Here is a 17278-nt window from a genome sequence, read left to right as displayed (position 1 = left end):
AAGCACATGAGGGAAGAGGTCCCTGCTCGTAAGAACTTACATTCTAAGGGGAGGGGCAGACAGACAGGCGTGACACAGAAGGGGAAGATAGGAAGGAAAGAGCATGAGGTGGGTTAGGATGAGTGCTGGAAGGCCTTGATGAAGTAGTGGGTCTTGAGAGCCCGTTTGAAGATTTGTAGAGAGGTAGAGAGTCTGATGGGGAGAGGGAGAGCATTCCAAAGGTAGGGAGCAGCACGGGCAAAATCTCGGATGCGGGAGTGGGAGGAAGTAATCAGTTGGCAAGAGAGGCGGCATGCATTAGTTGAGCGAAGTGGGCGGGCGGGAGTGTGAAGGGAGAGAAGGTCAGAAATGTATGCGGGAGAGGATGGTGAGGGCTTTGTAGGCGAATGTAAGAACCTTAAATTGGCATCTGAAGGGGAAGGGGAGCCAGTGTAGGGCTTGAAGGAGAGGGGAAGCAGATGTAGAACGTCTGGAGAGGAAGATGAGCCGAGCAGCAGCATTGAGAACAGATTGTAGTGGAGAGAGGAGAGAGGTGAGAGACTGGGAGGCCAGCTAGGAGAAGGTTACAGTAGTCCAATCTGGATATGACCAGTGAGTGGATGAGGGTTTTAGTGGCATCCTGGGTGAGGAAGGGTCTAATCCTGGAGATATTTTTTAGGTGAAAATGGCAGGACTGCGAGAGGTGCTGAATGTGCAGTTTAAAGGAGAGGGAGTAGTCTAGGATAACTCCAAGACAGCACACTTTGGGGCTAGAGGAAATAGTTGTGCCATCAATAGATAATGAAATTGTGGAAAGTGATGTAGTGGAAGAGGGTGGGAAGATGATCAGCTCAGTCTTAGACATGTTAAGTTTAAGAAAGCGCTGGGACATCCATGAAGAGACAGCAGAGAGACAGTTGGAGATACGGGTAAGGAGCTCAGGGGTGAGCTCAGGGGTGGAAAGGTAAATTTGAGTATCATCTGCATACAGATGATATTGGAGGTCAAAGGAGTTAATGAGTTCACCTAAAGAGGATGTATATAGGGAGAAAAGGAGAGGTCCAAGAACAGAACCTTGGGGAACTCCTACTGTTAGTGGAAGTGGAGGAGAAGAGGAGTCATGAGAGGACACAGCGAAGGAACGATCAGAGAGGTAGGAGGAAAGCCAGGAGAGGGCAGTGTCACGTAGACCGAGAGAGTAAAGGATTTGCAGGAGGAGAGGGTGGTCGACAGTGTCAAATGCAGCAGAGAAGTCAAGGAGAATGAGCAGAGAGTAGTGGCCCTTGGATTTGGCAGCAAGGAGGTCGTTGCTGACTTTCGTGAGGGCAGTTTCAGTAGAGTGGAGAGATCGGAAGCCAGATTGAAATGAGTCAAGGAGGGAGTGGGAGGAAAGAAAGGTGGTAAGGCGGTTGTAGACAATACGCTCAAGGAGTTTGGAAGCAAAAGGGAGAAGAGAGATGGGTCGATAGTTGGAAAGTATGTTTGGATCAAGGGTAGGTTTTTTAAGAATGGGGGAGACAAGAGCATGTTTGAATGCAGAAGGGACAGTGCCAGATGATAGGGAGAGATTAAGGAGGTGAGCCAGATGGGAACAGGCAGAAGGAGACAGGTGGGAGAGGAGACGGGAAGGGATAGGGTCAAGAGGGGAGGTGGAAGGAGGGGAGGACCGGATGAGGGCCATGACTTCCTCTCCAGAAGCAGGGGAGAAGTATGTCAGAGTTGGTGAGACAGAAGGGGAGGGGTGGTAAGGGAAAGGAGGGGGAGGAGTGCTGTGGGTCTGATGGGATATGATGTCCTCACGTATGGAGTCAATTTTAGATGTAAAGTAGGTGGCAAAGTTGAGGGCAGAGAGTGAGGAGGGAAGGCAAGGAGGGGAAGGGCAGAGTAGGGAGTTGAAAGTGGCAAAGAGATGCCAGGGGTTTGAGGACTGGGAGGAGATGAGGTTCTTGAAATATGTTTGTTTGGAGAGAGACAGGGCAGCACTGTAGGAAGAGAGAATAAATTTGAAATGGAGGAAGTCAGCCTTAGAGCGTGACTTTCTCCACTGACGCTCTGCAATATATAGCAATATATAGCCCTACAATACAATCAGTCATTACTGTACATCATTTATACAGTTAGAATATAGAAATAAAAGTTGCTAGAGGGCAAACCTTAACCACAAACCAAAAGCTTTATCTCATGTGAAGTTGGTTAGTCCCTTAAATGCTAGATTACATCTCTGTGCTCATATCATGTTTTGGCACTTGCCCTGTTTCTATATTTGTTGTATTTTTCTACACTTGTGTCAGTTACTATAGGGAACATATATAGCTTGCTTTATGCACACACTTTTAATTATATGACTGAAATCTTATCTGCTGTATCCTTTTCATAAATGTTTGTTCCTTACTACAGAGAACAAGATCCAACTTGTTCAGTTCAATTGTGTGACCTACTCTGTTCAGTCAATGGAAGGGAAATCAGCATAAGAAGCTTCTGTAACTACTATTTACTAAAGGGACATGCTTTCTCTTGGCACTTTTCTGGAGAACGGATCCTGTTGGTTAAGAAGTTGAGGTGTTTGTTTCATATTGAATGATCATCATCTTTACACATCTCTCTTACTGGATATTGGGCCTGATTCAGCAAGCAACGCACAGGAGAGAACGCACGCACTTGGCCAATGGTTTTGTACTGCGCATGCGCGAACTAGCCAGTAAGCGTACGCAGACTACAGGCAGCGTGCATGCAGACCCCTTCCGATATTGATTGACAGGAAGTGCCATTTGTGGGTGGTGACGGGGGGTGGTCGGGCGAACGCAGGCATGTCTATGCATTGGGATGCCGTTTTAGGGGCATGCATAAATTAGCCACTGCTGTGCTGCACGCAGTGATGAGACTCTGTGCACACAGGAATTTGCCAAGATCCTGCACGAGGTCTGGTCAACCACTATCATGCAAATGTGGTCGATGGTTCTCGATGTTAGAGTAAAGGGAGATGGGCGACTTTTTATAGAGCTGGGCGTCTGCATCTAATGCTGCTGTCTCCGTGCGTATGCAGTGATTAGTATATCCTCGCAGCGGCCGGGTGCGTGTGTCTGCTAGCGTGCGTTCCTTGCTGACTCAGGCCAATTGTTACATGGTGCACTTTAGTGGAGGGACAATGTTGAGAGACAGACGGCAATGTAAGAACTTAATTTAACCAATTCGGTGCCAATGAGGAGGTCATTGGTGATCTTGGTGAGGACAGTTTCTGTGGGGTTGAAGGGGAACAAAAAGGAAGAGGAAGGATAGGAACATGGTGATTTAAAGATAGACAAGCCTCTCTAGGAGCTAGGAGGAACAGGAGAGGAGAGACATACTGTATGGCGGTAGGAAGAGAGAGATTCTGGGTCAAGTGAGGGTTTCTTAAGGTTGGAGGGAGATGCACTAGGTCTTGGAAAGTGATTAAGTGGAGAATGATAAAGTACTAACCAATCAGCTGCTAGCTGTCAGTTTACAGGCTGTTTTTGAAAAATGACAATTTGGAGCTGATTGGTTGGTACTGTATTACTCTCCACTGTATCTTTCTCCAAGGCTTAGTGCGTCTCCATGGTGAGAAAAGGGACAGTTTGAAAATGGGCAAGGTGGTCGCAGACTTTAGGAGAGAGATGGGAAGGAATGTGTTAATTATGTAGTTGTGTCAATTATACAATCACGTCTTCCACGTTCAATGTTGTTATTTTCTTGACATAACCATGGATACTCATACTACTATTATAAGTGTATTAGACAATACCCGTTGGAAATGTGCCCCCATACTCCTGCCCCCACCTCTAAATCACCCTCATAGTGTTTCACAAAACCAAGTTAAATCGTGATATGTCAAAATGCCACCGGACATTGAGCCTAATTCAGAGTTTGACGGAAATTGCAGAGGCGCACAAAGGCGGCTGTACAATTCCATCCATCTAAAATGCACATGCAGCAGGAGGCCCAGGAAACAGATGCCTCCTTGCTGCATCTGCGATTCCAGCGAAGCAATTTGAGGTCGCAGCTTGGGATCACCGTCGCAACCATCATGACCATCTGTCTCAAGGGTTTCCCCTTTTGCCAGGCTGCGGTAGCTGAAGCTCACTGCAGCCTGGTCGGGTCCTGTCAGCTGGCACGACCAAGAAATCTGCATCCACCGAAACAGACTCTGGCCTCGTCCCTCACAGAAAACATGGAAGGCACGCCCCCATTTCCGGGAATACGCCCACTAATGACCCTGCTCCGCCACCCAAATGCAGGAGCCTGTCAATCAGGCTGCAGATGGGAGGAAATGCGATCAGACACACAGGTAGAAGGCTTCACATATGCAGTACGCCTCCTGCAGTCCTCTAACATCGGGTTAGCTTACATCTCTGAAGCAGAGAATGCCATAAAGTCAACACCTGCAAAATGTCGACACCTGCAAAAATGTCAACAATAGAAATTTTAGGGTTAAGGTATATGGTTTACTGTATGCTTAGACTTGGGTGTTGACATTATGTTCAAGTTGACATTTTGATTCTCAACATTTTCAAAACAACAACATTTTGCAATGTCCACATTTTGCACTACAATTCTTGACAGTCCAATGTTGCAATTTGGCTGTTGACATTATGTACTTATCGACATAATGGTGTCTATATAATGACTGTCGACATTGTGACTGTGGAGAAAACACACCGAAAACCAAAAGCTGCACCACCACTGAAACTCTCCATGTTACACATACAAATGAGTGGAAGCCTGGATGCGTGTAGACAACAAGTGATATTTGTCTTGAAGATGCTTGATAGCACAGGAGAAATTCCCTAATGGAAAATAAATTGAAACCATCAAAGATATATTATGAGCACTGTATGCCAATCTCATTTACTGTGAACCTCAAGACATACATGAAGTAAATGTGAGCAATGACTGAAGCAGTGGAAATGGGCAATTGCCAAAAATCTAACAGCACTAAATGCTAATAACATCTGGACTCTTGTTGACAAACATAATGAGCAACAGTCCACCAAGAATAAGTTGGTCTTTTGTAAGAAACATAGCACAAACGAATCTTTAGCCTGTTACAAAGCCCGACTTGTTGGCAAGAGTTACACCCAAAGGTCAATGATGGAGAAATCTTCTCACCTGTGGCAGGGTACGGTAACCCTTAGTTATAGGCCTATCTGCAATGCACAATTTACTTCTAGGTTTTGATTCTGTATTCCTAAATGGGGAGATAGAAGAGGACATCTTTATAGCACCCCCTGAAAATTGCAATGTCCATGAATTCCCATTAGGGAAATTATGCTTGCTAAAGAAGTTGTTATGTGGACTTAAAGTGATTGATTTTGGTATATGAAGGTACAGTAGATAATGCACTGTTGGAGATTGACTTCAAACATTCAAAGACAGACCATTGCTTGTATTACAAGTGGTCAAAGAAGAATTGTTCGTCATTGTCGTGTATGTTGATGACTTGTCATGGGCAGGTCTAAATAACTCATGAGAAAGAGTTGCTGAGTGTGAGATTTACGTTGGAGGATCTGAGACCAGCACATCAGCTGATAGGCCTGAGAATTATGCAAAACAGATAAGCAAGTACAGATTCTATTGATCAGCAAGGATACTATGAAGCAATGTTTTTTACATTTGGAATGTTGGATTCTAAACCAGTGAGTACACCAATTGGCAAAAATACAAAGCTGTCTAATGTGTCCGACTACAGAAGTAAAAATGGAGGAAATGAGGGAAATTCCTTACCAAAGTGTCATTGGAACTTTAATGTACGCAAGTATCGTCACAAGAACCGATGATGTGAGTCAGGTAAGCCTGTATGTGACAAACCCAGGAAAAGGACACTGAATGGATCTTGAGGTACATAAAAGGAACTGCTTTTTTGAAATTAAAGGGCCTGATTTAGACTGGTCAGTTGTATGGTATTGCATTCTCAACTGCATTCGCTCTTGCAATGTATTTGTGAAAATTTGCTAGTGCCTGCTAAAAGACCCCTCGCCTGAAAAAGTGCATGACGGACTGTGCAAATGTTGCTAAACTCACTTCTTCTATTAAGTTGTGTGCGGATCCTCCTGGGGGTGACAACACACCACCATCGATGCAACATCAGATGCACATTGACTCCTTGAGTAAATCCTGGACTGCGCAACTGTTTCTCTGAAACTGGCCTCTAAGACTGTGGTTCTGTGATTGGGAATACTGCTGCGAATGCAGACACAGCACTTGAACTCCCATATCACGCCCACAGTCCAGTCTCTTGTTGTGGACACTTTCGGCCATCTACCCGACTCCACCCAGGAATACCCATGAATCAATGTGGTCTGCTCAGGACATTGCGATTATGGAGACATTGCTAATGGCGTCTCAAACTTTACTTTGCGCATGTGCAGTGGAACTTTCCGTATTGTTTTGTGCAGTAGCAAAAAATCGCTCAACAGCGTGAACATCCACATAGCATACAAGTCTGATTCGGGCACAAATTTACAAACCATGGGGGCATATTCTGAAGCGGTCACCTATCTGGTCCCGGTAGCTGCAACAGCTTTAGCGTCTTCAGGGTCCTGGTGGTCAAGTGATGTGCAGTTGTGCAGCAGGCATCTGAGGTGTGGTGTTTCCGGTAAGTATTCTAACTGTAATCCCTACCCCAAACCTTAACCTTCCACCTACTACCTAACCCCATCCCCCCAATCCGACAGATTAACCCTAACCTCCCACCACAGCCTAACTCTAACCCACCTGGTGGTGCCTATCTCTAACCGTCGATATTCTGAGAACATGGCAACATTTCAGATGTCGACAATGTGAACATGTCAACATTCTGAGGAAGATGACATCAACATGCTGCCTGCTGACACGTTGAACCATGTCAACATTGTGGTGTCGAAATGGCCATTGTCAAACACGTGACCAGATCCCAGTCATAAATCATCTACAGTTGCTTTGTCTACAACTGAAGCAGAATATATGGCTTTTACAGAGACTGCAAAGGAGGAAACTTTAGGGCCCATTTGTTTCAGTATATAGTTTGTGACATGATAAATTACTTTTGTAATATATGTGCCTCATATTTAGCCATCTTGATGATTAATACAGATTAATACAGAGAATGTGTTATGATAATAAATTAAATACCAATTCAGAAAGTTTCATTTCCTTTTCTTCTGCCCAAAATTTATAACTTACTTACTGTATTGTTCTATAATTTAAACTCCTGTTAAACTCAAATTAATTGGACATGCGTAAATAGGCCTCTACAGCTGCTTAACCCTATTTGGGCTTTATGGTTTCTGGAAACTTCAGATCACGGTATTTTCTCATTTCAGTAACATGGGAGTCCAAGCATGAAAGAGGCATCTCTCTAAACTCTAAACATATTTCATATCCTTAGAATATCATTTTAAAACACTTTATATTTGAACCATTAATTAAATCGATTGCCAAAGACAGAACAATTGGTCCAGTATCATCCTGAAACCAAACCACCAGGGATTTCCTCATCTCTACTTAGTAAATACTTTCAGAGAGAGGAACACAAAGATGTTATTTAATTAAAAATATATGTATAACACTAGGTGTTTCATTAACTATTTCTCTGCCAGGGACAGGGGTCACTTCATCCAATCCAACTCATTTTTGTAAAAGAGTAGATTAAAGAACTTTTTTTATTTAAGACACTTAATTCTGCAAACAGCTATGTTTTAGCTTTAGGTGGAATTATTATTTTATTTAAAAATAAATGAAGACTTTGAAGATTGTTATTTAGTCCGTTGTTGGCATTTAGGCAAACGGCAACTCACATTGTACCGTTTTATTTAATTCAGAATAATAGGATCTGTTCATGTAATTTTCTTTTCTAAAGCATCATTTTATGTTTCATGCTGTAGATAGTGATGATGTAAGTTCACAGCATTTCTAACAGGTTCAGATAATTCCAAGTTAGCAGTGATCTGTCATACAACAGCACTGTGGATTTCCTGGGATCCAAAAATAATTCATTCAAAATCCCAAACTGTCCAAAATGATTAACTCACATTCAGTACAAGTATCTCATTTGAAAGCATTTATCTTGGCACACATTATATTTCCTTTATTAGATGACACAAAAAACATTCTGTCCTTTGTCCCCATCAATAATTGGTATATGAGTACTATATACTAGTTGGGGCTGGCAATATAGCAATTTTTGAATAGACAGTATGTTAAAGAATAAGCCAAAAGATTTCCGAATACGTCATGGATAATCTCAATGAATCATCCCAGTAGTAGAACATTTATTTGCAAATCTATGATGGAAGAGGCAGAGACAACAATGAGAAAACCAACCTAGTACTGGCTACTGTTTGGGTTCACAGAGTACAGGGCATTCTGAGAAAATAGTTGATCTATATGGAAATTTTTGATGGTTGGGCAACCTGTTTTTGATGACTTCTGGTGATTTTCCTCATTCTGGAGGTGTTTTTTACTGGCCATAGCCAGACTCTAAGAAGCTTGTTAGTTGAAGCCAATTCCAAAATGAATTCACTAGTGTCACTTGTTGACCGCAAACATCTGGTACAAGCCGCATATTCAGTCATGCCAAAATCTGTCTTTTGGCCACCAAGGTCATGACCAGAGCCATGCTTGACTTGATAAGTTACACAGTCTCCAGCTAACCAATTATGAATGAAAACAGAAAGTTAGCATTCGGTATCTTTCAGGCTCAGAAGATCCCTGACCAAGTCCACTTGGACTTTGGTTGGTTGCACTTCTCAGCACAATAATTACACATATCACCAATGCAGATTTTTTTTTAAAAAAATTTCAAAGCACGACCTTACATTTTTTACATTAGTAATTTCGATGTTATTCATTTTCTTCAACTACCTCTGGAAATCTGCAGAACATTAACCTGCTGAAATAACTTGTGAAGAATATTGGGAATAATGTATTATGCAGATTACCAGGGGTGTAACTAGCAATCATTATGCCCCATGGCAAAATCATTGTGGGAAGGACTTACGGTCCCTACCTGAAACTAGAGATGATTGGGTTCGGATCTCAGAGATCCGAACCCACCAGATATTTGAAATCCGGGACGAGAACTGAACGTGCGTTCGGTTCCCCCGCCGGCCCCGGATCTCAAACTGAGGCAAAATCATAGAGACAAGCTTGTAAGCTTTCGCCTCTATGTATATGAGGGACCACACGGCGGCTGCCATTTCACTCCGGCTGTGGAGACTGAACAGGGAGGGTGGGTAGTGTAGGGCTGGGAGAGGTAGTACTTACCTGCGCTGGTGCTGTGCTGTGCTGTCTGCTGTGTCCTGGGCTGGTGCACTGCTGATCTATCTGGAGCTGTCACTGCTGTGCTCTCTGCAGTGTCCATCTGGCTGGTGCTGTTGCTGATCCATCTGGGCTTCTGCTGTGCTGTCTGCTGCGTCCATCTGTGCTGGTGCTGACCCATCTGGGCTGGTGCTGTGCTGTCTGCTGCATCCATCTGGGCCCAAGTTCTGGACCCGAATAAAAGAAAAATAAAATATTGTCTTTTTATTTTTTTTCTGTGTGTGTGTGTTAGGCTTAGCCGTACAAGATACAGCAACACAACCTAGTGCTGCCCGACTCCAGTTGTCATCAATCTGTGCTCTGGGCCCAAGTTCTGGACCTTAAAAAAATAAAATTGTGTCTTTTGTCAATTTTGTTTCTATGTGTGCGTGTTAGGTTTAGCCGCACAAGATACAGCAATGCAAGTTGCAACCTAGTGCTGCCCGACTCCAGTCATCATCAATCTGTTCTCTGGGCCCAAGTTCTGGACCTTAAAAAAATAAAATAGTGTCTTTTGTCTTTTTTTTTCTGTGTGTGCATGATAGGCTTAGCCGCACAAGATACAGCAACGCAAGTTGCAACCTAGTGCTGCCAGACTCCAGTTGTCCTCAATCTGTGCTCTGGGCCCAAATTCTGGACCCAAAACACCCCACCACCCAAAAAAAACTATCTTTGTCTATTTTTTTTCTGTGTGTGCGTGTTAGGTTTAGCCGCACAAGATACAGCAATGCAAGTTGCAACCTAGTGCTGCCCGACTCCAGTCATCATCAATCTGTGCTCTTGGCCCAAGTTCTGGACCCAAAAAATAAATAAAAATTGTGTCTTTTGACTATTTTGTTTTCTGTGTGTGCGTGTTAGGCTTAGCCGTACAAGATACAGCAATGCAACCTAGTGCTGCCTGACTCCAGTCATCATCAATCTGTGCTCTTGGCCCAAGTTCTGGACCCAAAAAATAAATAAAAATAGTGTCTTTTGACTATTTTGTTTTCTGTGTGTGCGTGTTAGGCTTAGCCGCACAAGATACAGCAACACAAGTTGAAACCTAGTGCTGCCTGACTCCAATTGTCATCAATCTGTGCTCTGGGCCCAAGTTCTGGACCCGAAAAAAAAAAATTGTGTATTTTGTCTATTTTTTTTCTGTGTGTGCGTGTTAGGCTTGGCCGCATAAGATACCACAACGCAAGTTTCAACCTAGTGCTGCCTGACTCCAGTCATCATCAATCTGTGCTCTGGGCCCAAATTCTGGACCCAAACCCCCCCCCCCAAAAAGTGTCTTTTGTCTATTTTTTTTCTGTGTGTGCGTGTTAGGCTTAGCCGCACAAGATATAGCAGCAATGCAAGTTGCAACCTAGTTCTGCCCGACTCCAGTCATCATCAATCTGTGCTCTGGGCCTAAGTTCTGGACCCAAAATGTTTTTTTAAAAAAAGCGTCTTTTGTATTTTTTTTTCTGTGTGTGCGTGTTAGGCTTAGCCACACAAGATACAGCAGCAACACAAGTTGCAACCTAGTGCTGCCCAACTTCAGTCGTCATCAATCTGTGCTCTGGCCCAAGTTCTGGCGCATGACTGCACGTGTGTGAATTTTGTAACCGCACCTTGGCTACACTATTGGTGCTTGTGACACTGCTTCAAGACTGCAGAAAATATGGAGGGCTGTCACATGACAGGAGAGCAAGGCCAAGAACCACATGTTGTAGCTGCCACCAGCAGTCATCATGATGATGCAAGGTCGTCAACTTCTTCGTCCTCTACAAAGGCCCATGCCCCAGGGCTTAAGTCACACCATGGATATGGTAAAGCTACTTTTACTGTAGAAAAGAAAAAAAAATCGAAAGGCAAGTTGCCTTTAGATAAACAAAAATTGGCAATATGCCATTCACTACACAAAGGAATGGATAAGGCTTTGGCCTTTAATTATGATGAATGCTTGTTCTGATAGCCCTACTGCTTGTAGTAGTAGTGGTGGTGGTACCATTAAAAAATTGAAAGTTGTTAAGAAGAGTAAGACAGCTCCGGAAAAACCAACTGTGTGCCCTGAGAAATCTAAATCACAAATCTCCGAGGAGAGTGCAAGTGTGTCCGCGTTTGCCATGTGTGAGCCAGACCTAAATACTAGTGTCCTGGAGGATCCTCCAAGTTCCAACATTTGTGTGCCCTCCATAAATGTGGGTAAGGGCAGTCAACGTCTTGCAGACGTAGTCAGTGAGGATGCTTTTGTGGAATTGCACATGGAGGAGGAGGATATTTTGGTAGTTGAAGACGCTAAGGATGATGAGGATGTTGATGATGAAGATGTTGGGGATGAGGATGTTGATGCCGAGGATGCCCTTTGTGTAAGTAAGGCAACAGCTGTTGCCCATGGAGTGAAAAAGCCAAAGCCCATTGTTGTCACGCCGGGGCAAAAGACAAATAAATCCACTTCTCACGTGTGGAATTATTTCCACCCCAATCCGGACAACAGTTGTCAAGCCATATGTAACCATTGCCAAGCAAGAGTGAGTAGAAGAGGAGACCTAAACCACCTAGGAACCTCCTCCTTGTTACGTCACTTGTAGCGCGTTCATCAAATATCAAAGTGTATGTCCACAAGTATCAAAACGTAACAAGTCCAGTGTCACCTACCTGCTCCCTCTCTGTGGGATCCAAGCACCTTCGATCTCCACCACCAACATCTGCATCATCAACATCCTCATTCGTCATCGGGAGTAGTCCTGCTGCATCCAATGTTGTTATTCGAAACATGATTGACTCCTCTCCTATCCGTGATTCCTCAGAAGGGTCCTTGATGACTATGCCTGTTGCTGCTTCTGTTGCTGTGAGTGGATCTTCTTCCCAGAAGAGGACCAGGAGGAAGACTACTTGTAGTGTATCCTCCAAAAAACAATTAACTGTCAAACAATCGTTTACAAGGGCAAACAAGTATGACAGCAATCACCCAGTTACACAGCGGATTACTGACGCCATAACAGCTATGCTGGTATTAGATGTGTGTCCAGTATCCGTCATTACTGCAGTGGGTTTTCAACAGTTAAATGAGGTCCTGTGTCCTCGCTACCAGATCCCTTCTAGATTCCACTTCGCTAGAACAGCATTTCCTAGTCTGTACAAGGACATTAAAAAAACCTTATTAATGTCCTCAGAAATGCCGTTGTACGCACTGTCCACTTGACCACTAAAGGATTACATGACTGTGACAGCCCACTGGGTAGGTGTATTGCCTACAACAGCAACAGCAGCAAAATCTACTAAAAGACAGTTGACACAGAGGCAGGCTACTCTTTGTATAACTGGTTTCACAAAGAGGCATACCGCTGAGAACCTCTTAGAAAAACTAAGGGAAATCATTGCTAAATGGCTTACCCCACTTGGACTCGCCTCTGGATTTGTGATTTCGGATAATGCCACCAATATTGCGAGAACATTACATGTGGGCGAATTCCAACACGTCCCATATTTGGCTCACACAATTAATTTGGTGGTGCAACAGTTTTTAAAAAATGACAGAGGTGTGCAGGAGATGCTCTTGGTGGCCGGCAAAATATCCAGACATTTTAGACATTCAGCAACCACTTGTTGAAAATTGCATGACCAGCAGGTACTGTCAAATTTGTCCTTCCATCAGCTGAAGCAAGAGGTAGTAACTCAGTGGAATTTTACCCTCTATATGCTTCAGCAGATGGAGGAACAGCAAAAGGCCATCCAGGGCTATACAATGGCTTATGACATAGGCCGTGGAGGGGGAATGCACCTTACTCAAGTGCAGTGGAGAATAATTTCCATGTTGTGCAAGGTTCTCAGACCCTTTGAACTTGCCACACGTGAAGTTAGTTCAGACACTGCCAGCTTGAGTCAGGTCATTCCCCTCATCAGACTTTTGCAAAAACAGCTGTAGAAACTGAAGGAGTAGCTGAAACTGAGCAATTGCGCAAGGTATGTCAGACTGGTGGATCAAGCCCATCTCCTCCTTCAGTTTCTGCAGCTGCCAGGAAAAACTCAAATTTCCTTACAGAATGCCTGCTGGTCATGCAGATCGTTCACCAAAAAATGACATCTGCTCGGGTCTGAGAGAACTGCGTACTAGTGACATGTCTACCATGACTATGTGTGATAGGGTTTCCATTCACAGAATTGTGGAGGACTATTTCAAAGATAACATCCTAACGGCATGTCAGACAGTCCCTTTCAGTCCTGGCAGGAAAAAAGAGGCATTTGGAGTCCCATATACAAACTGGCTTTGCATTACTTAAGTTGCCCACCCTCCAGTGTGTACTCCAAAAGAGTTTTCAGTGCAGCTGGCAACCTTGTCAGTGATCGGCGTAGGAGGTTACTTCCTCAAAATGTGGAAAAGATGATGTTCATTAAAATGAATTACAAATTCCACGAGGAAGACCCCTACCAACACTTACAAAAAAAATTACAGAGACGCCTATGGTGGAATCCAGCGAGGACGAATTAATATTGTGTGAAGAAGAGGATGTACACACTGATGGGGATGACGAGGATGAGGACGAGGACAACGACAACTTGTAATGTAAAGCCAGTTTGTGTATGGGATAATTTTAATTTTCATGTCCAATGCACATTGGCAGCTTGTTTTATGGGGTCCAAACAAACCAATAATTTCAGCCACAATTGGCAGTCCTTGTCGCTGAAATGATTGGTTTGTTAAACTGTGAATGTCCTGTTTCATATACAACATAAGGGTGGGTGGGAGGGCCAAAGGACTATTCCATCTTGCACTTTTTTCCTTTCCATTATGTGATGGTTGGGGCATTGCTGCCTAACATTTTAAACTAATGTAATGGTTGGTTTAGGAACCAATGATTTGTTTTTAAATTAATTTATTATCAATTTTACAACCAGGGACTGCACCAATGAATTTATTTTTATTAATTATTCAACCAGGTGCTGCACCAAATGAATTGTTTTTTACTTTTTTAATAAAATTAATATTAGTTATTGAGCCTGGACTGCACCAATGAATTGTTTTTTAATTAATTTATTATCAATTTTACAGCCAGGGGCTGCACCATTGAATTTCTTTGTATTATTAAATATTCAGCCCGGCGCTGCACCAATGAGTTTTTCTTTTATTTTATTTATTATCAATTTTACAGCCAGGGGCTGCACCAATGAATTGTTTTGTAATTAATTTATTATCAATTTTAAAGCCAGGGGCTGCACCAACTATCAACTATCAATTCTTCAATCCTCAAGGGTATCCCAACCATCATCTTTGCACAGTCAACTCTATTAATAATTATATCAATCAGTTTTGAGCCAGCAAGCTGGATGCAACATTTTGACCCTTTAACTAGATGAAAAAAATCAATATTGTGAGCTGTGAGGTGGTCAAAATTGACTGGAAATTAGTGGAAATAAATGTTATTGAGGTTTTTAATACTGTAGGCCAATTTTATGTGATTTTAGCTGGTTTTTTTATTTTTTTAAGAAAAAATCCAGATACAAAACCAAAGCCCAAAAACAAAACATGGAGGAGAGGTTTTGGCAAAACCAATCCAGATCCAAAACCAGGGGAGATCCAGATCCAAAACCAAAACACCAGGGTCGGCGGTATTACTTGAAATAGAGCATTTGCTAGTAGGATGTGATTTTGCTAAGTATTTTTATTTTCAGTTAATACTAGAGATGTGCACGGACCCCCATGTTTTGGTTTTGATAAAACCAGACAGAATGTCATGGTTTTAGTTTTGACAACCACCCTCAGGGGTTTTGGTACGAATTTGGATTTGGTTTTGGATTTCTATAAAATGGACAAAACAGCTAAAATCTTGTTTACATGCAATCCAAAAACCGAGATTCAATTCTTAAATCAAAATTCCAAATATACAGTGGACCCGAAGTAGGACAGTTCTACTCGGAACCCAAAAACTGATCCGAACTGGGACTCGTTTCGACTCGAAACCCCTAACTCCGGGTGTCTTCGTTTTTTAGGAAAACCAGATTGCACATCTCTACTTAACACATCACAGAATACAGTGGAAATGAGTCACAAGTGACATCACACACTATCAAAACAGAATGATGACATCACTACTCGCTAAATATTGATGTCAATTCTTTATTATATATGCATTCCTGTAGCTGTTCTGTACAGATTATTAAAGAATAATAGCAGTAGAAGCATTGCTGAGAGCACCTTACACTGGGTATAATCCTTTAACTTCTTAAGTCTCTCAATCTGAATTCAGAACCTGCAAATAACTGTGTACAGGAAATTCTTTTCTGCTTTCTTTTATAGGAGTATCTGAGCTTATAGCACCAAGAGAATGCTTAAACTAATCTCTGAAGCACTGCAAGATATCATATAATTATTAACATGAATGCAACTAACGTGTTCTCTTTTGCAATTTTGTAATTTGTGAATCTGATAATTGAGGGGGTCTATTTACTAAGCTGTATTAGGAGAGGTGATAAGGTACCAGCCAATCAGCTCCTAACTGCCATCTCCCAGGCTGTGTTTGAAAAATAACAGTTAGGAGCTGATTGGCTGGTACCTTATCACCTCTCCTAACACAGCTTAGTAAATACAGCCGTTATTGTGCTTCTGTTACCAATATTGCTATCTTAGAGAATAATGAGCAACGAGCAGACACATAAACAGGCATACATTTTTTTCTAATATAAAATTATATAATAATAATAATAATAATAATAATAATAATATAAAAGTATAAAACAAAGTAATAAGTACATCATTTTCTTTAACAATAACCAAAATATGCATTAGAGATTAGCAAAAATAACGTTAACAATAATTACAGTACAATAAAACACGGCTAAGTCTAATGTAATATAAATGTTTACGATTCACTGTAAAGAATCAATACACTATCTGCCACCGAGAAGGGAAAACTACCTATTAATATCTAAGCAAACTGACCACTAAATCAATGTTCGATAAATAATTGTTAAACCACCCTATATCTGCACTATCAGGGGTCTATGTACTAAGCCTTGGAGAAAGAGAAAAATGGATGGGGATAAAGTACCAACCAATCAGCTCCTAACTTTCACTTTGCAAGCTGTGTTTGAAAAATGACAGCTAGGAGCTGATTGGTTGGTACTTTATCTCTATCCACTTCATCTCTCTTCAAGGCTTAGTACATAGAACACTCAGTTGCAAACTCAACACCTAGACACAAAGTTAAAAAAATCACAGAGACGTAAAAAAAAAAAAACACAAAACAGAAGTGGTAAAATGAAGTGCAATGTTACACAAAAAAAAACATTTTTACACATACCAAAAATAAGTCTGGACATCTACGCATTGGCGAATATTTATATGTATAACACCTTTCACCCCTTGGTGAATGAACGCATAACCTGTTTAGTAGAACCGCTGAATCACATCACAATAAAGTCCTTTCGGTAACATATGGTTATCTCACCTGTCTGCTGTGATGAACCTGTCTCGAGCCACAGGCAGGTAGTGAATGGATGTCAAGAATTCACCTGTGATGCTTACATTTTCTTGAAATCAAACGCTAATTCGCCACCACAGCCTATTGTGCCCAGCTTTTCCCAGCGAGATGATTTTTCACAAAGTGCTGAGATTAAAGAGCTCTTCTCTCTGCTTTATTTTTTTTTTGACTCTTCTGGGTCTTGCAATCTCATCACACTCAGGTGCCTGAGATTACCCAATGAATTCTCTCTACTGGTAATACACTACCAAGGTTATCGTTACATTAACTCTCTCTCACCCAGTAGAGCCCTGTGCACGCTCTGATCCGTGTGCTTATAGAGACGTTCACTGCCTAAGCCTTACAATTACATTCCATTATAGCACACGTCTTAATAATAGGTCTTGTTGCAGTCAAGATCGTGCATGTTTCCCAAATCTAGATTACAATGACATGTTAATGTGCATCGGATTTAGACAGAAAACTATAGAAGAAAACTGACGCTAGGTTGGGTCTATTGAAAGGTTAAGGAGAGTTTATACAGCATTTCATGCGGGCAGGGTGAAAGTCAATGTAATGACAGC

General features: G+C 42.3%; 1 protein-coding gene across 1 annotated transcript in view; it reads right to left on the bottom strand.

Moving 5' to 3' along the window:
- MMEL1 (membrane metalloendopeptidase like 1) overlaps nucleotides 1-16861 on the bottom strand; it is a 225961-nt gene extending 209100 nt beyond the window's left edge. The window contains exon 1 of the mRNA XM_088442865.1: nucleotides 16683-16861. The gene's annotated coding sequence lies outside the window, so the exon portion shown is untranslated. The remainder of the gene's footprint in view (nucleotides 1-16682) is intronic.
- Nucleotides 16862-17278: the final 417 nt, after the last annotated feature.

The sequence above is a fragment of the Taudactylus pleione genome, unplaced genomic scaffold (assembly GCF_031769625.1).
Source record: "Taudactylus pleione unplaced genomic scaffold, aTauple2 ptg000318l, whole genome shotgun sequence".
NCBI lineage: Eukaryota > Metazoa > Chordata > Amphibia > Anura > Myobatrachidae > Taudactylus > Taudactylus pleione.
The sequence above is the reverse complement of the archived record's forward strand: the minus strand, read 5'-3'. Positions and strand labels throughout refer to the sequence as shown.